The sequence below is a fragment of the Elephas maximus genome, chromosome 2 (assembly GCF_024166365.1).
Source record: "Elephas maximus indicus isolate mEleMax1 chromosome 2, mEleMax1 primary haplotype, whole genome shotgun sequence".
Lineage (NCBI taxonomy): Eukaryota > Metazoa > Chordata > Mammalia > Proboscidea > Elephantidae > Elephas > Elephas maximus.
In genome coordinates, this window is record NC_064820.1 from 166267805 (window position 1) to 166287242 (window position 19438).

Here is a 19438-nt window from a genome sequence, read left to right on the forward strand (position 1 = left end):
CCAGTAGGTGTCAGTATGCTCATGAGTTTGTTTGCATGAGACTCCAGGACACTGGGCCTCATAGTGCTGACCTGGAAGCTTAGGGGATTCCTCAGAATTAGGCCTGGGTTGCATTTGTCCACCCCACCCAACTCCATTCTCTGAGAACTCTACACAGATTATACCACTGGACTTCCTCCACCCCAGAAAGGTGTCAAGGAGCCCTTGAAAAGAGCGATTAGGACCTTCTGGAGGGAGCCCAGAGACCAGGCTCAACTAGAGATGGATAGCCATGCTTAGATAGGAGAAACAGCCCCTGTGAGGAACATCTTCCAAAGCCTTCTGAAAACTCCAGTGAGGTATACATTTCCTAAAGGAACCAAGTACACAGTCACACACACATGCATACACCTGAAGCAAGGGAATCATAAAAGGATTTGCCTTAACTCTACTCTGTACTCTGACATATTCTAGTCTAGTCTAGTCTATTTTATGAGGTTTTCTCTTCCCTCCTCACCGCCGCCCCCCCCCCCACTTTTTAGTGCTAATTACATCTCATTTTATGGATTGAATTGTGTCTCTCAAAAAGATATGTTGAAGTTCTAGCCCCTGTACTTGTGAATGTAGCCTTGTTTGGAAAGAGGATTTTTGTTTTGTTCTCAGTTAAGTTTAGAGCAGAGTAGGGTAGGTCCTAATCCCATCTGAGTGGTATCTTAGAAAGCTGAAGAACAGACACAGAGATAGAGTCACACACTCAGGGGCAAGACAGAATGTAAGGATCTGTCTATAAACCAAGGAGTGCCAAGAAATGCCAGGGGTTACCAGGAGCTGGAAGAGACAAGGGAAGATCTTCCCCTAGAGCAGAGAGAGAAAGAACTTAGTGCTGCCAAAGCCCTTAACCCAGACTGTCAGCCTCCAGAACTGTAAGACAATTCTGTTTTTCAAAGCCACTCACTTTGTGCTATTTTTGTCAAGGCAGCCCCAGGAAACTAAGACACTCCCTAAATACATTTCATGACCTAAGGCATGCAGACAGGTTAGTGGAGACTCCATGCAGAGCTATGTATACTTCGTGCCATGCCCAACTCTCCTGAGCCCCAAACAAATGGACTCGTAGAAAAGTTGGGCCAAGCCTTGCACCAGATAAGAACTCTGGGGTATCGGTGGCTTTCATGTGCCCAGAAAACAACATGAGCCAAAGCCCTGGGTTTCTTCCCCATTTGATCATCTTCAGAAAAGCCTGAAGGAAATTCAATATGCTAATTTATTCCAGGAAGGCATGATATTTTTCTGTATGATCCATGAACAGGGCATTTTCTGGAAAGATGGTAGAAACTGCTACCCCATACCCCTCACCCCACCACACACCTCATTAAAGTCATCTACAAAGGAAAGGCTTAGTGCCTGCAGTGAGGACAGGTCTCTCCAGCATAGGTGAACATTTTTAACTTAGAGGAATGATTAGAGGTACATGCTCCATTCCTAAACCCCCACCTCCCAGGTCCCTATTCCTTGGGTCGTTCAGCCTGGTGAACCGATGGAATTGTTTGATGGACTATCACAATTTCAGGCTATCCCAGACATTGCCTGTGGCTGGTCCTGACCTCAGGAGGACATCTCCAGGTTGAAAATGAAGAGATTCTCCTTAGACTCTAAGAAAATATGAGTGGCACATCCTGCCGCCTTTCTCTAAATTGGTTCCTATCATAAAATATCGAATGCTAGGATTATCTAGGTGAAAGGCAACGATCTGCTACGCTTATGGGTGGGTAGGGTTTGAGATAGCCAAAGTATTTGAGGGTGTTTTACTTGGGTCCCTTAGGAATGTCAGAGAGGGGACCTGCTTTGAATTTGTCACTGAAATGAAAGAACCCAGACCCCAAGCTCAGCTGCCCTTGGTGTCAAGGATCCACCTTGTAATGTCTCAATATGAGCCCAGTCATTAGCCAAGTTGCCATCTTAGCAGCCCTCTCACTTACCAGCTCCTGGAAGCAGAGGGGTGTCCGTGATCAGAAGTCAGGGACCACTCCTGGGACTTCACCCTTTTCCCTGGGAAGGGCTCCCTGCCCTCCCAGACAGAGGCAGCGCCCTCTGAGTCTGTCCAAAGCTTGAATCCAGATCCAGATTTTCCAGAAGGATATGAGCAACTTGTGTAGAGGTTGGACTTGTCTTAGGAACAGCAAAGAGATCTAGAGAGGAAGCACCAGAAAGTGACAGCCTGCTACCTCTGAATTTCCTTTCTGCAGCCAGCTCTCACTCCTTTGCTCTTTCTATAAACAAGTCCTTCTCCCTGGCCACACCCTTCCCCCTCCAAGGGAAGCGATTTCCACACAGATTGGTTTCAGTTTGTGTTCCTGGAAATGATTCTAGTTCTCAAAGAGCAGAGGCAGAAAGGGTTTCACTTTCTTATGTCTAGATGCTCCAGGGTCCAGATGGTGCAGGAGACAGAGCAGCTCCGTTCTATGCCCACATAGGCAGAAGGGCACCAGGGAACTCCCTGCAGCCTGTGCAGGAATCCGCGCCTGAGTGGCAATGGGCCCCTGCCCACCTGTCATGCCCCACCCTCCTGCCAGCCCTTGTACTTGAACCCTCCGTGGGTGGCAACATTCAACCCCCAAGTCAGACCCGGTCCCGCAATAAATGCAGACACTATGGAAAGGTTGCTTCTCTGGGGTTGCCTTGCCCCTGTCCAGCTCTGTTCCCCCACTTCCATGCCCCAGTCCTGCTCTGGACTGTGGCATGCTCCATCCAGCTCAAGGTCCTGCACCCTGCCCCCAGCCCTCTGTCCCTCTACCCTTTTATAAGCACACTTGCTCCTGTCATTAACTGCTGTCTCTGACCTCTCTGACCTCTCACATTTCCTTGACTGACTCACAGTACTCAGCTCATCCTCTTTCTCCCCACCATCCATGGTGGTGTCCTATTTCATTCAAGTGCCCCTAGTCTCCTGCTTTGCTGTGGCCTCACTTACAGTGACTTTTACCTGCTCACAGCCTCCTCCACTGTCACATGGTCCCTGGCTGCCCTGAGCATCACCTGAAAATCCTCCACACCCACCATCCCTAATGCAGATGTCTCGCCTCTCACCGTAGACCGACTACCCAGCCTACTTGCTCAAGGTAGCTTCTCTTCCTTCACTCTCTTTGAGGTTTGCCACTTCCTGTTTTCCCACTCTTTCCTATCCTGCTGAGATTCTGTGGTCTTAGATTTAAAAGAAGTATCTTCTGATTGTGCTTCGAACGCTTTCCACCCTCCTCTGTCCTCTCATCTCATCTGCCTGCAAATCCTAGGGTGGATAAACAAACAGCCCCTCCTCCCCGTGTCTGGACAGCTGGGACCTGCTGGAAGAGAAGGTATACTATGGCAGATGGGCTGGCTATGAGCTCACAGTGACACAACTCCCCAGGCGCTTTCACGACCACAAGTAGCTTCTTATGGTCCTCTCAGCCCTGTTTTCTGATCAGGTTGATGACTTACTCTCTATGCCCCCTCTGCAATGTAAGCTCCATGGCAGTGGGACACATACTGCCTTATCACCAGTGCCTACAATAGAGCCTGGCATGTAGTGGGTACACAAAAGAAAGTTGTCAGATGTATGAGACCGACCTCATACCCAAATCTCTGAGCTCCCTCCCCTCCTGACCCATACCAGGTGGCCATGCCCATTTCTTTGCTATAAAAGTAGAAGCAGTCAGAGAACTGACTCCAATTACACAAAGCAAGTCAACAAGCCACACTGAGCTTCATTCTCATACTCTCACACATTAAGGCAGAAAAAAAAGCAGAAGTTCCTGCCTGTTCCACCTGGAAAAATCCATCTCAATACCCTTGATTGCCTTTCATGGGCCACATGCCAGCCTCTGGAGCACTGATGTTCCCTGGGCATGGGGGAGTGTGACTGCCTGGCCTTCATCACTTCCACTCCATGGCCAGGACAATATGGTCATTACCAGGGGAAGATAGGCTAGCAGGATAGTCTGAAATCTTGAGCAGGCTTGCAAGACCACACGTGGTTTAGCTGTTGCACGTTGACCGTTACAGCCACAGCCCTCCTGACTCTCCCTACATCTTCCCGTTCCATCCATAAAGGCTTCTCCAACGTTTTAGTCTGCTCTGAGTTTCTCTCATGCCCAGTCCTCTGTAAGGGCTGTTTCTACTGGCTGGAACAACACTTCACAAGGCTACATCTCCTAGCTCTCTACTCTGGCACCGCGGCCTTGGGGAGACTCCGTCAACAAAGCCACTGACACTGCCTCAGGGCCCGCTCCCTGCTTCCCACATGCCCTGTCCTTCCTCTTCACAGCACTGGGCACACTCATGACCACCTAACACAATATTTTAATAGATTTGTGATGATCTGTGTTTGGCACTAGATTATGAGCTCAGAATCTGAGGCACTGCTCGCTGTGTATCCTCAGTTATTGACCTGGTGCTGATTGATCTGCTGGCAACCATGAGAAGACAGTGTGGTTTGAGTCCCAGCACTACTCACTTCTTGCTGTGTGACCTTGGGCAAGCCCCTTAACCTCTCAGTGATCCCCGTTCCCTCATTCTGAAAGGGAAGCAGTAGGAAAAGTTCCCTGGAGCTTTGCAGTCAATAAAGAGATGCCCGGGGCACAGGGTGAGACTGTCAGAGGATGGTAGAGTGGCTCTGCTTCCCCAGGGTTTGGGCAGAGACACAAAATGCTGATAACAAGTTGGGAAGCCACTTATAGAGCTAACTGCCAGGTTGAGAGGTGACAGGCCAACAAGGATCACTTAGGGGGTGTATGTCATGGGGATGTGCTGTCACTTCATGTCAACAGTGTGGGCCTCAGGGAGAGCACAGTGGCTGGACATGGTCCCTGGATTAGTCAGCCTCAGCTAAAAGAAGCTGTGTGCCCCACCTGTTGCAGAAACCAAGGAGGGGGTAGGAGGCCTGCAGATGGGGCCTTTCCTACCCCACATATCCTAGTATCTGAGTGAGCCCCTCATTGTGCCTCCTAGGAGAGGGTCAGTAGGGATATTTTCCACCACCAGAGGCCATGGAAACCAGATTGCAACTATACCACAAGAGTGAGTCCTTCCCTGCCCCTTCCTGGGTCAGGCTTTGTGTTTCACCTTTTGGCACTTGTTGGGATAAGTCTAGTTACAGGTCTAGAAGCAAAAATGGGTGGTAAGGATGAGGTCTGAGAACATTCAGCAATGTCTTGTAAGGCGTCTGTCTCAGGTGATGCCCCAGGCAATGATTCAGAAACCTCCCCAGGTGATTACTCAGATGAAGCCACAGACAATATCTCAGACGAAGACTCTTCAGACACAGCTGGGTTAATCTCATCAGATGCAGGTGGAGGGGCTATTGGTTTTACTGTGGAGGGTGGCTTAGCAGACAATGATGGAGTAATCTCTTCAGCTGGGAGCGAGAGGGCTGGTTCTGTTGGCATAAGTGATTCAATGGAATTTAAGGGCTCAGTGTCCCCAGCTTCCTGATTATCTGCCCATGTGTCCACATCCCAAGTTTTGGGATCCCATTTCTTCCCAAATCAATGTCCTCACTTTAATTTTAGATGTCTTTTGAGGTTGGGGATTCGATTTGCATTGTAATTCAGCTACTCTTACAAGAAAACTCTGGGTTCGGTTTCCGGCAATATTAGCTCTGTTACTACAAGAAACAAGGCTTTCTTTCAAGGCAGAAGTGGAGACTTTGAGGTCATCTATGTGGCACTTGGGCTGTGACTCTGAAGCCCTGACTTCATCTCTTTCTTTCACTACTTTGTCTAGCGAAAGTAGGACCAACCAACCAGCTTCCTTAGGCTTCTCACTCTCACAAATTTGTAAACAGGTATCAGACATGCCCAGAGCCTTGCCTCTCCTCAATACCTTAACTATTGGAGGGAATATTTTGTATATTTCTATTGCCATCTCATGCCATGAATTAGCAGTGCCCTGTTTATTACTGGAAGCAGAGTCATCAACATCTTTAAGATTAACCAAACTTGCAAATCAATTTAGAAAAAATCATCCTTACAATTTTGTTTCTCTAGAATCACTCTTGGTACCAAATATCTTAGGCTGGTTCTCTAGAGAAGTAAAACCAAAGCATCGTATAAATATACAGAGAGAGATATTTATATCAAGGAAATGGCTCAAGTATTGGTTAAGGTTGGAAAGTTCCAAGTCTCTGGGTCAGGCTGGAGGCTTCTTCTGACTCACATAGCTGCAGGGGCTAGTGAACCCAAGTTCAGCAGGTCAGACAGCAGGCCGCTGGCTCACAGGCTATGTGGGCTGACAAATTCCAAGATGAGCAGGTAACCTGCCAGATGAAGTCCCAAAAAGCAGAGGTCAGATGAACAGGAACCAGCAGCAGGATCCAGAACAAGCAAAGTGGGAAAGGTGGAAGTGTGCAAGAGGGTAGCAACAAGGTGTCCTTTGTGGTACTGGGTGGCAAAAAGATGCTAGGGCTCCCTGCAAGCACAGTAATTCACCTACAGAAGACCATCTTTGTAAAGGAGAGTGCGAGCCACCAATAGGAAAAAGGAATGTAGAAGTATGGCATTCTTTTTGTTTATAAGCTTGGGCTCTTACTTTAGTAGAAAAGATAATAGACTCTGCTTCTTAAATTCTTCTGTTCGGGCTGAAGTCTCACGTGTCTATTTTCAGTGCAGAAGGGAACTTATGTGGGAAGGTTTGAGTAAAATCAGTTTGGCTCTTAAGGTCTGAGATCACCGAAAAGACATTTCCTTTTTGTGTTGTATATTCTGGCTTCAAAATCTTTAAATACCCAATGTTGTTCCGAAGTCATTTGTAAGAAATGTACATTATTAAAAGACTGTTAAAACATTCCAGAGTACGTGATTATAGGGAAGCAGCACTCTTTTCTTTCTTGCTTGAGAAATGTACTAATTGTTATGCCTCTTTTCTACTGGAAGACATGATTACTCAAAGGCACAGCCAGTTAGAAAGCTCCTTCCCCCTTGGTTATTCTGTTTCAAAAAATTCTGCTTTCAGTTAACGGTCAATCACAGTGGGCTCAGGCCCTCTGCTCCACAGCTTGTGTTCAGACTACTTATCAATTCTCTGTGCTATCTCTGATCTTTAAACGGCTCAGTGTTAGTCAGAGAATCAGAGCAAGGAATCCTAGGACAGATTGGGGCTGGCTCCCTATTTTAGGTGATAGTTTTTATTTAAGTTACTGGGTCATGTAATGTAGACAGATGTTACCAGTTTGTGAAATCCTAAAGGAATATTAATTCCAAGTAGGACAGCTTTAGAAGGAAACAGTTGTGAATTCATTGAAATGTGAATTCGTAATGTTAAACAGGTCTTTTCTATACCTTTATACCATGCTCCCCCTATTTTCTAGCCTGTGAGTATTTTTATCTGGATAGTGGAGATCGTGGGCTATCCTAAAGGTGGAAAATGAAAATTAAACAAAAATTAAATAAAAAGGACCATTTGCTGAGTATTTTCTGTATACTTGACAACTGAGGATTGATTGGTTGCCTCCTCAAATCCACCCTACCACCATAGGAACGTGGTGATGTTGTTGCAGTTTTCAGGTAAGGAAATGAAAGCTCAGGGAAGGGACTTACCCAAAGCCAGTTTGGCGGTAGGTGGGAGAGCCGGAATTTGACCAAAGGTCCGTCTGATTCCCAAGTGCAAAGCTCTCAGTCACTGTATAACAAGGCCTCTCTCCTTCTTCTGAGGGTAGGAGGATTTTGATGGGTCTTGGGCAGAAGAAAAGCTGGTCCAGTTCTCTTAGTTGCTTTGGTTGTTCATTTGTTTAATGTCTAGCTCCTTTCTCTCCGCCCTCTACTAGAATGTAAGTTCTGTGGAGAGACCTGGTCTACCTTGGGGATTGCTGTATCTCCAGCTCCTAGAATATACACGAGAGACAATAAATATTTAATGAATGAATAAGTGTGTACAACTAACCATGGAAAATGGAAGCGAACTTTTTTTTTAAAGCTTTAGGTGAAAGTTTACATCACAAATTAGTTTCTCATTCAAAAATTTATACAGAAATTGTTTTTGTGACATTGATTGCAATCTTTGCAATGTGTTGGCACTCTTCCTCTTTCCTTTTACATGCCAAATTCCCCATGTCCATTCGTCCAGTTTTTCTGTCCCTTCTTACCTTCTCATCTTTGCTTTTGGGCAAGTGTTGCCCATTTGGTCTTGTACACGTGATTGAACTAAGAAGCACATTTCTCATGTGTGTTACTGTTTGTTTTATAGGCCTGTCTCATCTTTGGCTGAAAGGTGGACTTTGGGAGTGGCTTCAGTTCAGAGTAGGCAGGGTGTCAGGGGCTGTAGACGCAGGAGTTCCTCCAGTCTCTGTCAGACCAGTAAGTCTGGTCTTTTTTTTTTGTGAGTTTGAATTTTGTTCTCCATTTTTCTTCTGCTCTGTCCGGGACCCTCCGCTGTGATCCCTGTTAGAGCTGTCAGTGGTGGTAGCTGGGCACCATCTAGTTCTGGGCTCAGGCTGGCTGCGGTTCGTGTGGTCCTTTAGTCCTTCAGACTAATATTTTCCTTATGTCTTTGGTTTTCTTCATTCTCCTTTGCTCAGGACAAGATGGGACCCATAGATGTATCTTAGATGGCCACTTGCATGCTTTCAAGATGCCAGATGCTACTCACCAAAATAGGATGTAGAACATTTTCTTTATGAACTATGTTATGCCAATTGACCTAGATGTCCCCCGAGACTGAACTGACATTTTTGTTCATAATATTTTTGTTAGTTTATCTTATATTTGTAAATACAATGAAGTACATCTTAGACTAGTATTTAACAGGCTTATTAGCAGCATATATAGGGTTTTGCACAAGAATAAGACATACACGGCCCCATATGCTTTCTGGAGACCATCAGCAGTCTAAGTGGTCATCATTTCCCTCCTGCTCACCAGCCTTCCTCCCCACCCCCAGTGCTGGCCTTTTCCTCCTTCATTTCCACTCTCCAGTCAAAGTAACCTCTCTCCCAGTGGAGGGAGGGAGTGGGCTGTCTCATTAAGGGGAGAGCAACTGGGAGTATGTAGCAAGGTATATGTAAGTTTTTGTGTGAGAGACTGACTTAATTTGTAAACTTTCACTTAAAGCACAATAAAAATTATAAAAACAAAACAAACAAAAAGTGACCTCTCTCTATTTCTCTTTCTTTCTGTTCCCCATTCCTCAACCAAGTGCTATTTTCACACCCTTTGCTTTGGTACATTCCTTCCTCCCTTTGGTTGCAATGCCATTGCCAATCTTTTTTTTTTTTTTCACTCATTCAGGACTCCACCTGTGTTCTCCTCCTGGAGGCTTTTTCTGACTCCCCCAAACCCAGTTACATACCTCTCTTCTGTGTGCCCCTCATCATGCTGGAGAATTGTCTCATTGGGCACTACTAGTCTGTTTCTTTGAACAGCCTCTATCATAGTCCCATGAGGGCAGGGACGCAGGTGTTTTCATCTCTGTTTCTGTCCACAGTACCTGGTAGACAGAGAATAAATAAAGAAAAGTGAAACAAAATAAAGAGGATAGCTTGCCTATTCTGACCATAAGTCTTAGAAAGCCATCCCCTTTTAGAGACAAAGGAATCCCTATCTGTCCCATCCCCTCCTTTTCTAGAGATGAAGGTGACTCCCCTGAGGTCATATAATTAAGTACAGCTGAAACCCAGGACTCTGACCTCCCAGTCCAGTGTCCTTTCTTCCATTACTTTTTGAGAAAAAAAATTTTTTTTTTTGCTTGTTGTAAAGGCAATAATTCTTCCCACCATTCACATAGTGAACATCCTTCCACTCTTTTCTGTGCATATATATACACAGACATGTGTATGTACGTGTTACATAATCATATAGCTACAGGCATACCTTGTTTTATTGTGCTTTGCAGATACCGCGTTTTTTACACATTGAAGGTTTGTGGCAACTCTGCATCGAGCAAGCCTGTTGGTGTCAATTTTTCAACAGCATGTGCTCAGTTCGTGTCTCTGTGTCACATTTTGGTAATTCTCTCAATATTTCAAACTTTTCCATTACGAGTATACCTGTTACGGTGATCCATGATCGGTGATCTTGGATGTTACCGTTGTAATTGTTTTGGGGCACAATGAGCCATGCCCACAGAAGACAGTGAACTTAATCGATAAATATTGTGTGTGTTCTGACCAATCCACTGACTAGTTGTTCCCCCATCTCTCCTCCTCCCTATTCCCTGAGACATGACAGTATTGAAATTAGGCAATTAATAACCCTGCAATGGCCTCTAAGTGCTCAAGTGAAAGGAAAAGTCGAATATCTCTCACTTTAAATCAAAAGCTAGAAATGATCAAGCTTAGTGAGGAAGGCATGTCGAAAGCCAAGGCAGACCAAAGGCTAGGCCTCTGACACCAAAGAGTCAGCCAAGTTGTGAATGCAAAGGAAGCGTTATTGAAGGAAATTAAAAGTGCTACTTCGGTGAACACACGAATGATAAGAAAACAAAACAGGCTTATTGCTGATACGGGGAAAGTTTAGTGGTCCGGATAGAAGATCAAAGCAGCCACAACATTCCCTTAGCAAGGCCCTAACTCTCTTCAATTCTGTGAAGGCTGAGAGAGGTGAGAAAGCTGCAGAAGAAAAGTTTGAAGTTAGCAGAGGTTGGTTCATGAGGTTTAAGGAAAGAAGCCGTCGCCATAACACGAAGGTGCACGGTGAAGCAGCGGGTGCTGATGTAGAGGCTGCGGCACGTTGTCACCCATGAGGCCTCGCTGAGATAATTGACGAAGGTGTCTGCACTGAACAACAGGTTTTCAATGTAGGCAGAACAGCCGTATATTGGAAGAAGACGCCTTCTAGGACTTTCTTAGCTAGAGAGGAGAAGTCAATGTCTGGCTTCAAAGCTTCAAAGGCCAAGCTGATTCTCTTGTTAGGAGCCAGTGCAGCTGGTGACTTTAAGTTGAAGCCAGTGTTCATTTACCATTCTAAAAAGCCTAGGGCCCATAAGAGTTATGCTAAATTTACTCTGCCTGTGCTCTGTAAGGGGAAAAATAAAGCCTGGATGACAGCACATCTGTTTACAACATGGTTTACTGAATATTTTAAGTCCACTGTTGAGACCAACTGCTCAGAAAAAAAAAAAAAAGCAATTTCTTTCAAAATATTACTGCTCATTGAGAATGCACCTGGTTACCCAAGATCTCTGTTGTCTGCCTGCCTGTTAACACAACATCTATTCTGCAGCCCATGGATCAAGGACTGATTTTGACTTTCGAGTCTGATTATCTAAGGAATACATTTCATAAAGCTATAGCTGCCATAGATAGTGATTCCTCTGATGGATCTGGGCAAAGTGAATTGAAAACTTTCTGGAAAGGATTCACCGTTCCAGATGCCATTCGTGATTCACGGGAGGAGGTCAAAAGATCAACATTGACAGGAGTTTGGAAGAAGTTGATTCCAACCCTCATGGATGACTTGGAGGATTTCAAGACTTCAGTGGAGGAAGTAACTGCAGATGGGGTGGAAATAGCAAGAGAGCTAGAAGTGAAGCCTGAAGATGTGACTGATTGCTGCAATCTCATGATAACATTTTAATGAATGGGGAGTCGCTCCTTATGGAATGAGCAAAGAAAGTGGTTCCTTAAAGTGGAATCTACTCCTGGTGAACATGCTGTGGACATTGTTGAAATGACAACAAAGGATTTAGAATATTACATAAACTTAGTTGAAAAAGCAGTGACACGTTTTGAGAGGATTGCCTCCAATTTTGAAAGAAGTTCTACTGTGGGTAACATGCTATCAACCAGCATCACATGCTACAGAGAAATCTTTCATGAAGGGTCAATCAATGTGGCAAACTTCATTGTTGTCTTATTTTAGGAAATTGCCACAGCCACCCCAGCCTTCAGCAAGTACCACATGATCAGTAAAAGCCATCAACATCCAGTCGACGCCCTCTACCAGCAAAAGGGTTACGACTTGCTGAGGCTCAGATGACGGTTAGCATATTTCAGCAATAAAGTATTTTTTTAATTAAGGTATGTACATTTTTTAAACATAATGCTATAGCACACTTAGTAGACCACAGTATAATATGAATATAACTTTTATACGCACTGGGAAACAAAAAAAAGTGTGTGACTCGCTTTATTGCGATATTCACTTTATTGTGGTGATCTGGAATCGAACCCACAATATCTCCAAGACATGCCTGCATAACAGCTCATATTTATTGAATGCTTATAGAGTAGGTTCTGCTCTAAGTGTTTACCTCTGTTAACTCATTTATTACTTCCAGCAACTCTGTGAGGTATATACTATTATTATCCCTGCTTTACAGATGAGAGAATGGAGGTATAGAGAGGTTAAGTATCTCAAGGTCTCACAGCTAATAAGTGGTTGAGCCAAGATTTAAACCCAGACAATCTAGCTCTAGAGCCTATATTCTTAACTCCTACTCCATACCACCTCTATCTATAATACTTTGTAATCATCTTTTTAAAGAAAGTTGAGGTATAATGTACTTACAGTAATAGTTACCATTTTGGGGAAGTTCAGTCTGACGAGTTTCAATAAGTGGTAAACCACAACAATCAAGATATACAGAATATTTCCATCACCCCTAAAAGTTCCCTTTTGCTTCTTTGTAGTCAGTCCATTTTCTTACTCTCAGCCACTGGCAACAACTGATCTGATGATTTCTGCCCTTATAATTTTAAAGTTTTGCCTTTTCTTGGATCTCATAAAAATGCAGTCACGGAGGCGGGGCCAAGATGGCGGACTAGGTAGACGCTACCTCGGATCCCTCTTGCAACAAAGACTCTGAAAAACAAGTGAATCGATCACAGACATAACAATCTACGAACCCTGAACAACAAACACAGGTTTAGAGACGGACAACAAACAAATATGGGGAAGCAGCGACTGTTTTTGGAGCCTGGACCCAGCGTCCCAGCCAGCAGATTTTCTGGAAAAACAAGTTTTCCAGCGATGCTCGGAGACAGCAGTCGATACCAAACCACATAAAGAAGCAGACCATGACAGCTTCTACAACCCCCCAAACAAAAGAACCAAAATCTTTCCCAAATGAAGATACAATCCTGGAATTATCAGATATAGAATATAAAAAACTAATTTACAGAATGCTTCAAGACATCAGAAACGAAATAAGGCAAACTGCAGAAAAAGCCAAGGAACACACTGATAAAACAGTTGAAGAACTCAAAAAGATTACTCAAGAACATAGTGGAAAAATTAATAAGTTGCAAGAATCCATAGACAGACAGCATGTAGAAATCCAAAAGATTAACAATAAAATTACAGAATTAGACAATGCAATAGGAAGTCAGAGGAGCAGACTCGAGCAATTAGAATGCAGACTGGGGAATCTGGAGGACCAGGGAATTAACACCAACATAGCTGAAAAAAAATCAGATAAAAGAATTAAAAAAAATGAAGAAACTCTAAGAATCATGTGGGACTCTATCAAGAAGGATAACTTGCATGTGACTGGAGTCCCAGAACAGGGAGGGAGGACAGAAAACACAGAGAAAATAGTTGAAGATCTCCTGACAGAAAACTTCCCTGACATCATGAAAGACGAAAGGATATCTATCCAAGATGCTCATCGAACCCCATTTAAGATTGATCCAAAAAGAAAAACACCAAGACATATTATCATCAAACTTGCCAAAACCAAAGACAAACAGAAAATTTTAAAAGCAGCCAGGGAGAAAAGAAAGGTTTCCTTCAAGGGAGAATCAATAAGAATAAGTTCAGACTACTCAGCAGAAACCATGCAGGCAAGAAGGGAATGGGACGACATATACAGAGCACTGAAGGAGAAAAACTGCCAGCCAAGGATCATATATCCAGCAAAACTCTCTCTGAAATATGAAGGCGAAATTAAGATATTGACAGATAAACACAAGTTAAGAGAATTTGCAAAAACCAAACCAAAGCTACAAGAAATACTAAAGGGTATTGTTTGGTCAGAAAACCAATAATATCAGATACCAGCACAACACAAGGTCACAAAACAGAACATCCTGATATCAACTCAAATAGGGAAACCACAACAACAAATTGAGATTAATTAAAAAAAAAAATGCTCATAACAGGGAATCACTGAGGTCAATATGTAAAAGATCACAATAATCAAAAAGAGGGACTAAATATAGGTGGCATAGAACTGCCATATGGAGAGCGATACAAGGCGATATAGAACAATACAAGTTAGGTTTTTACTTAGAAAAATAGGGGTAAATAATAAGGTAACCACAAAGAGGTATAACAACTCCATAACTCAAGATAAAAGCCAAGAAAAACGTAACGACTCAACAAACATAAAGTCAAACACTACGAAAATGAGGATCTCACAATTTACTAAGAAAAACATCTCAGCACAAAAAAGTATGTGGAAAAATGAAATTGTCTACAACACACACAAAAAGGCATCAAAATGACAACACTAAACACTTATTTATCTATAATTACGCTGAATGTAAATGGACTAAATGCACCAATAAAGAGACAGAGAGTCTCAGACTGGATAAAGAAACACGATCCGTCTATATGCTGCCTACAAGAGACACACCTTAGACTTAGAGACAGAAACAAACTAAAACTCAAAGGATGGAAAAAAATATATCAAGCAAACAATAAGCAAAAAAGAAGAGGAGTAGCAATATTAATTTCTGACAAAATAGACTTTAGACTTAAATCCACCACAAAGGATAAAGAAGGACACTACATAATGATAAAAGGGACAATTGATCAGGAAGACATAACCATATTAAATATTTATGCACCCAATGACAGGGCTGCAAGATACATAAATCAAATTTTAACAGAACTGAAAAGTGAGACAGACACCTCCACAATTATAGTAGGAGACTTCAACATACCACTTTCGGAGAAGGACAGGACATCCAGTAAGAAGCTCAATAGAGACACGGAAGACCTAATTACAACAATCAACCAACTTGACCTCATTGACTTATACAGAACTCTCCACCCAACTGCTGCAAAGTATACGTTTTTTTCTAGCGCACATGGAACATTCTCTAGAATAGACCACATACTAGGTCATAAAACAAACCTTTGCAGAATCCAAAACATTGAAATATTACAAAGCATCTTCTCAGACCACAAGGCAATAAAACTAGAAATCAATAACAGAAAAACTAGGGAAAAGAAATCAAATACTTGGAAACGGAACAAATACCCTCCTGAAAAAAGGCTGGGTTATAGAAGACATCAAGGAGGGAATAAGGAAATTCATAGAATGCAATGAAATGAAAATACTTCCCATCAAAACCTCTGGGACACAGCAAAAGCAGTGCTCAGAGGCCAATTTATATCGATAAATGCACACATACAGAAAGAGGAAAGAGCCAAAATCAGAGAACTGTCCCTACAACTTGAACAAATAGAAAGTGAGCCACAAAAGAATCCATCAGGCACCAGAAGAAAACAAATAATAAAAATTAGAGCTGAACTAAATGAATTAGAGAACAGAAAAACAATTGAAAGAATTAACAAAGCCAAAAGCTGGTTCTTTGAAAAAATGAACAAAATTGATAAACCATTGGCTAGACTGACTAAAGAAATACAGGAAAGGAAACAAATAACCCGAATAAGAAATGAGAAGGGCCACATCACAACAGACCCAAATGAAGTTAAAAGAATCATATCAGATTATTACGAAAAATTGTACTCTAACAAATTTGCAAACCTAGAAGAAATGGATGAATTCCTGGAAAAACACTACCTACCTAAACTAACACATTCAGAAGTAGAACAACTAAATAGACCCATAACAAAAAAAGAGATTGAAACGGTAATCAAAAAACTCCCAACAAAAAAAAAGCCCTGGCCCGGACGGCTTCACCGCAGAGTTCTACCAAGCTTTCAGGGAAGAGTGAACACCACTACTATTAAAGGTATTTCAAAGCACAGAAAATGACGGAATACTACCCAACTCATTCTATGAAGCCACCATCTCCCTGATACCAAAACCAGGTAAAGACATTACAAAAAAAGAAAATTACAGACCAGATGCAAAAATCCTCAACAAAATTCTAGCCAATAGAATTCAACAACATATCAAAAAAAGGATTCACCAAGATCAAGTGGGATTTATACCAGGTATGCAAGGCTGGTTTAATATCAGAAAAACCATTAATGTAATCCACCACATAAATGAAACAAAAGACAAAAACCACATGATCTTATCAATTGATGCAGAAAAGGCATTTGACAAAGTCCAACACCCATTTATGATACAAACTCTCACCAAAACAGGAATTGAAGGAAAATTTCTCAACATGATAAAGGGCATCTATGCAAAGCCAACAGCCAACATCAACCTAAATGGAGAGAGCCTGAAAGCATTTCCCTTGAGAATGGGAACCAGACAAGGATGCCCTTTATCACCGCTCTTATTCAACATCGTGCTAGAAGTCCTAGCCAGGGCAATTAGGCTAGGCAAAGAAATAAAGGGCATCTGGATCGGCAAGGAGGAAGTAAAACTATCTCTATTTGCAGATGACATGATCTTATACACAGAAAACCCTAAGGAATCCTCCAGAAAGCTACTGAAACTAATAGAAGAGTTTGGCATAGTCTCAGGTTATAAGATAAACATACAAAAATCACTTGGACTCCTCTACATCAACAAAAAGAACATCGAAGAGGAAATAACCAAATCAATACCATTCACAGTAGCCCCCAAGAAGATAAAATACTTAGGAATAAATCTTACCAAGGATGGAAAAGACCTATACAAAGAAAACTACAAAGCTCTACTACCAGAAATTCAAAAGGACATACTTAAGTGGAAAAACATACCTTGCTCATGGATAGGAAGACTTAACATAGTAAAAATGTCTATTCTACCAAAAGCCACCTATACATACAATGCATTTCCGATCCAAATTCCAAAGTCATTTTTTAAGGTGATAGAGAAACAAATCACCAATTTCATATGGAAGGGAAAGCAGCCTTGGATAAGCAAAGCATTACTGAAAAAAAAGAACAAAGTGGGAGGCCTCACTCTACCTGATTTCAGAACCTATTATACAGCCACAGCAGTCAAAACAGCCTAGTACTGGTACAACTACAGGCACATAGACCAAAGGAACAGAATTGAGAACCCAGACATAGATCCATTCACGTATGAGCAGGTGATATTTGACAAAGGCCCAGTGTCAGTTAATTGGGGAAAAGATAGTCTTTTTAACAAATGGTGCTGGCATAACTGGATATCCATTTGTAAAAAAATGAAACAGGACCCATACCTCACACCATGCACAAAAACTAACTCCAAGTGGATCAAAGACCTAAACATAAAGACTAAAACGATAAAGATCATGGAAGAAAAAATTGGGACAACCCTAGGAGCCCTAATACAAGGCATAAACAGAATACAAAACATTACCAGAAATGATGAAGAGAAACCCGATAACTGGGAGCTCCTAAAAATCAAACACCTATGCTCATCTAAAGACTTCACCAAAAGAGTAAAAAGACCACCTACAGACTGGGAAAGAATTTTCAGCTATGACATCTCCGACCAGCGCCTGATCTCTAAAATCTATATGATTCTGTCAAAACTCAACCACAAAAAGACAAACAACCCAATCAAGAAGTGGGCAAAGGATATGAACACACACTTCACTAAAGAAGATATTCAGGCAGCTAACAGATGCATGAGAAAATGCTCTCGATTGTTAGCCATTAGAGAAATGCAGATTAAAACTATGATGAGATTCCATCTCACTCCAACAAGGCTGGCATTAATCCAAAAAACACAAAATAATAAATGTTGTAGAGGCTGCAGAGAGATTGGAACTCTTATACAATGCTGGTGGGAATGTCAAATGGTACAACCACTTTGGAAATCTATCTGGCACTATCTTAAACAGTTAGAAATAGAACTACCATACAACCCAGAAATCCCACTCCTCGGAATATACCCTAGAGAAACAAGGGCCTTCACACAAACACATATATGCACACCCATGTTTATTGCTGCTCTGTTTACAATAGCAAAAAGCTGGAAGCAACCAAGGTGTCCATCTACAGATGAATGGGTAAATAAATTGTGGTATATTCACACAATGGAATACTACGCATCAATAAAGAACAGTGACGAATCTGTGAAACATTTCATAACATGGAGGAACCTGGAAGGCATTATGCTGAGCGAAATCAGTCAGAGGCAAAAGGACAAATATTGTATAAGACTACTATTATAAGATCTTGAGAAATAGTATAAACTGAGAAGAACACATACTTTTGTGGTTACGAGGGGGGAAGGGAGGGAGGGAGAGGGTTTTTTACTGATTAATTAGCTGAAAAGAACTGCTTTAGGTGAAGGAAAGGACAACACTCAATACATGGAAGGTCAGCTCAACTGGACTGGACTGGACCAAAAGCAAAGAAGTTTCCGGGATAAACTGAATACTTCAAAGGTCAGCGGAGCAAGGGCAGGGGTTTGGGAACCATGGTTTAAGGGGACTTCTAAGTCAATTGGCAAAATAATTCTATTATGAAAACATTCTGCATCCCACTTTGAAATGTGGTGTCTGGGGTCTTAAAAGCTAACAAGCGGCCATCTAAGAGGCATCAATTGGTCTCAACCCACCTGGATCAAAGGAGAATGAAGAACACCAAGGTCACACGACAACTAAGAGCCCAAGAGACAGAAAGGGCCACATGAACCAGAGACCTACATCATCCTGAGACCAGAAGATCTAGTTGGTGCCCAGCCACAATCGATGACTGCCCTCACAGGGAGCACAATAGAGAACCCCTGAGGGAGCAGGAGATCAGTGGGATGCAGACCCCAAATTCTCATAAAAAGACCATACTTAATGGTCTGGATGTGACTAGAGGAATCCCGGCGGTCATGGTCCCCAAACCTTCTGTTGGCATAGGATGGGAACCATCCCCGAAGACAACTCATCAGACATGAAAGGGACTGGACGGTGGGTGGGAGAGGAATGCTGATGAAGAGTGAGCTAATTATATCAGGTGGACACTTGAGACTGTGTTGGCATCTCCTGTCTGGAGGGGGGAAGGGAGGATAGAGAGTTGGAAGCTGCCAAAGTTTTCACGAAAGGAGAGACTGGAAGGGCTGACTCATTAGGGGGAGAGCAAGTGGGAGTAAGGAGTAAGACGTATATTAACTTATATGTGACAGACTGACTTGATTTGTAAACGTTCACTTGAAGCTCAATAAAAGTTAATAAAAAAAAAATAGTAAAAAAAAAAATCAACCACAAAAAGACAAACAACCCAATCAAGAAGTGGGCAAAGGATATGAACACACACTTCACTAAAGAAGATATTCAGGCAGCTAACAGATGCATGAGAAAATGCTCTCGATCATTAGCCATTAGAGAAATGCAAATTAAAACTCGAATGAGATTCCATCTCCCACCAACAAGGCTGGCATTAATCCAAAAAACACAAAATAATAAATGTTGTAGAGGCTGCAGAGAGAT

At 42.5% G+C, this 19438-nt stretch overlaps 2 protein-coding genes across 17 annotated transcripts in view; one reads left to right on the forward strand and one right to left on the reverse strand.

Moving 5' to 3' along the window:
* IRGM (immunity related GTPase M) overlaps window positions 1-9396 on the reverse strand; it is a 145244-nt gene extending 135848 nt beyond the window's left edge. For 7 of the 13 annotated variants that reach the window (XM_049874141.1, XM_049874130.1, XM_049874133.1 and 4 more), the window contains exon 1: window positions 1959-2379. The gene's annotated coding sequence lies outside the window, so the exon portion shown is untranslated. Of the gene's footprint in view, window positions 1-1958; window positions 2398-9297 lie in introns of those variants that run through there. The other 6 variants (XR_007516161.1, XR_007516162.1, XR_007516160.1 and 3 more) reach the window with 4 other exon arrangements.
* LOC126070179 (interferon-inducible GTPase 1-like) overlaps window positions 1-19438 on the forward strand; it is a 186387-nt gene that overhangs the window by 141572 nt on the left and 25377 nt on the right. The gene's annotated exons all lie outside the window — the stretch shown is intronic.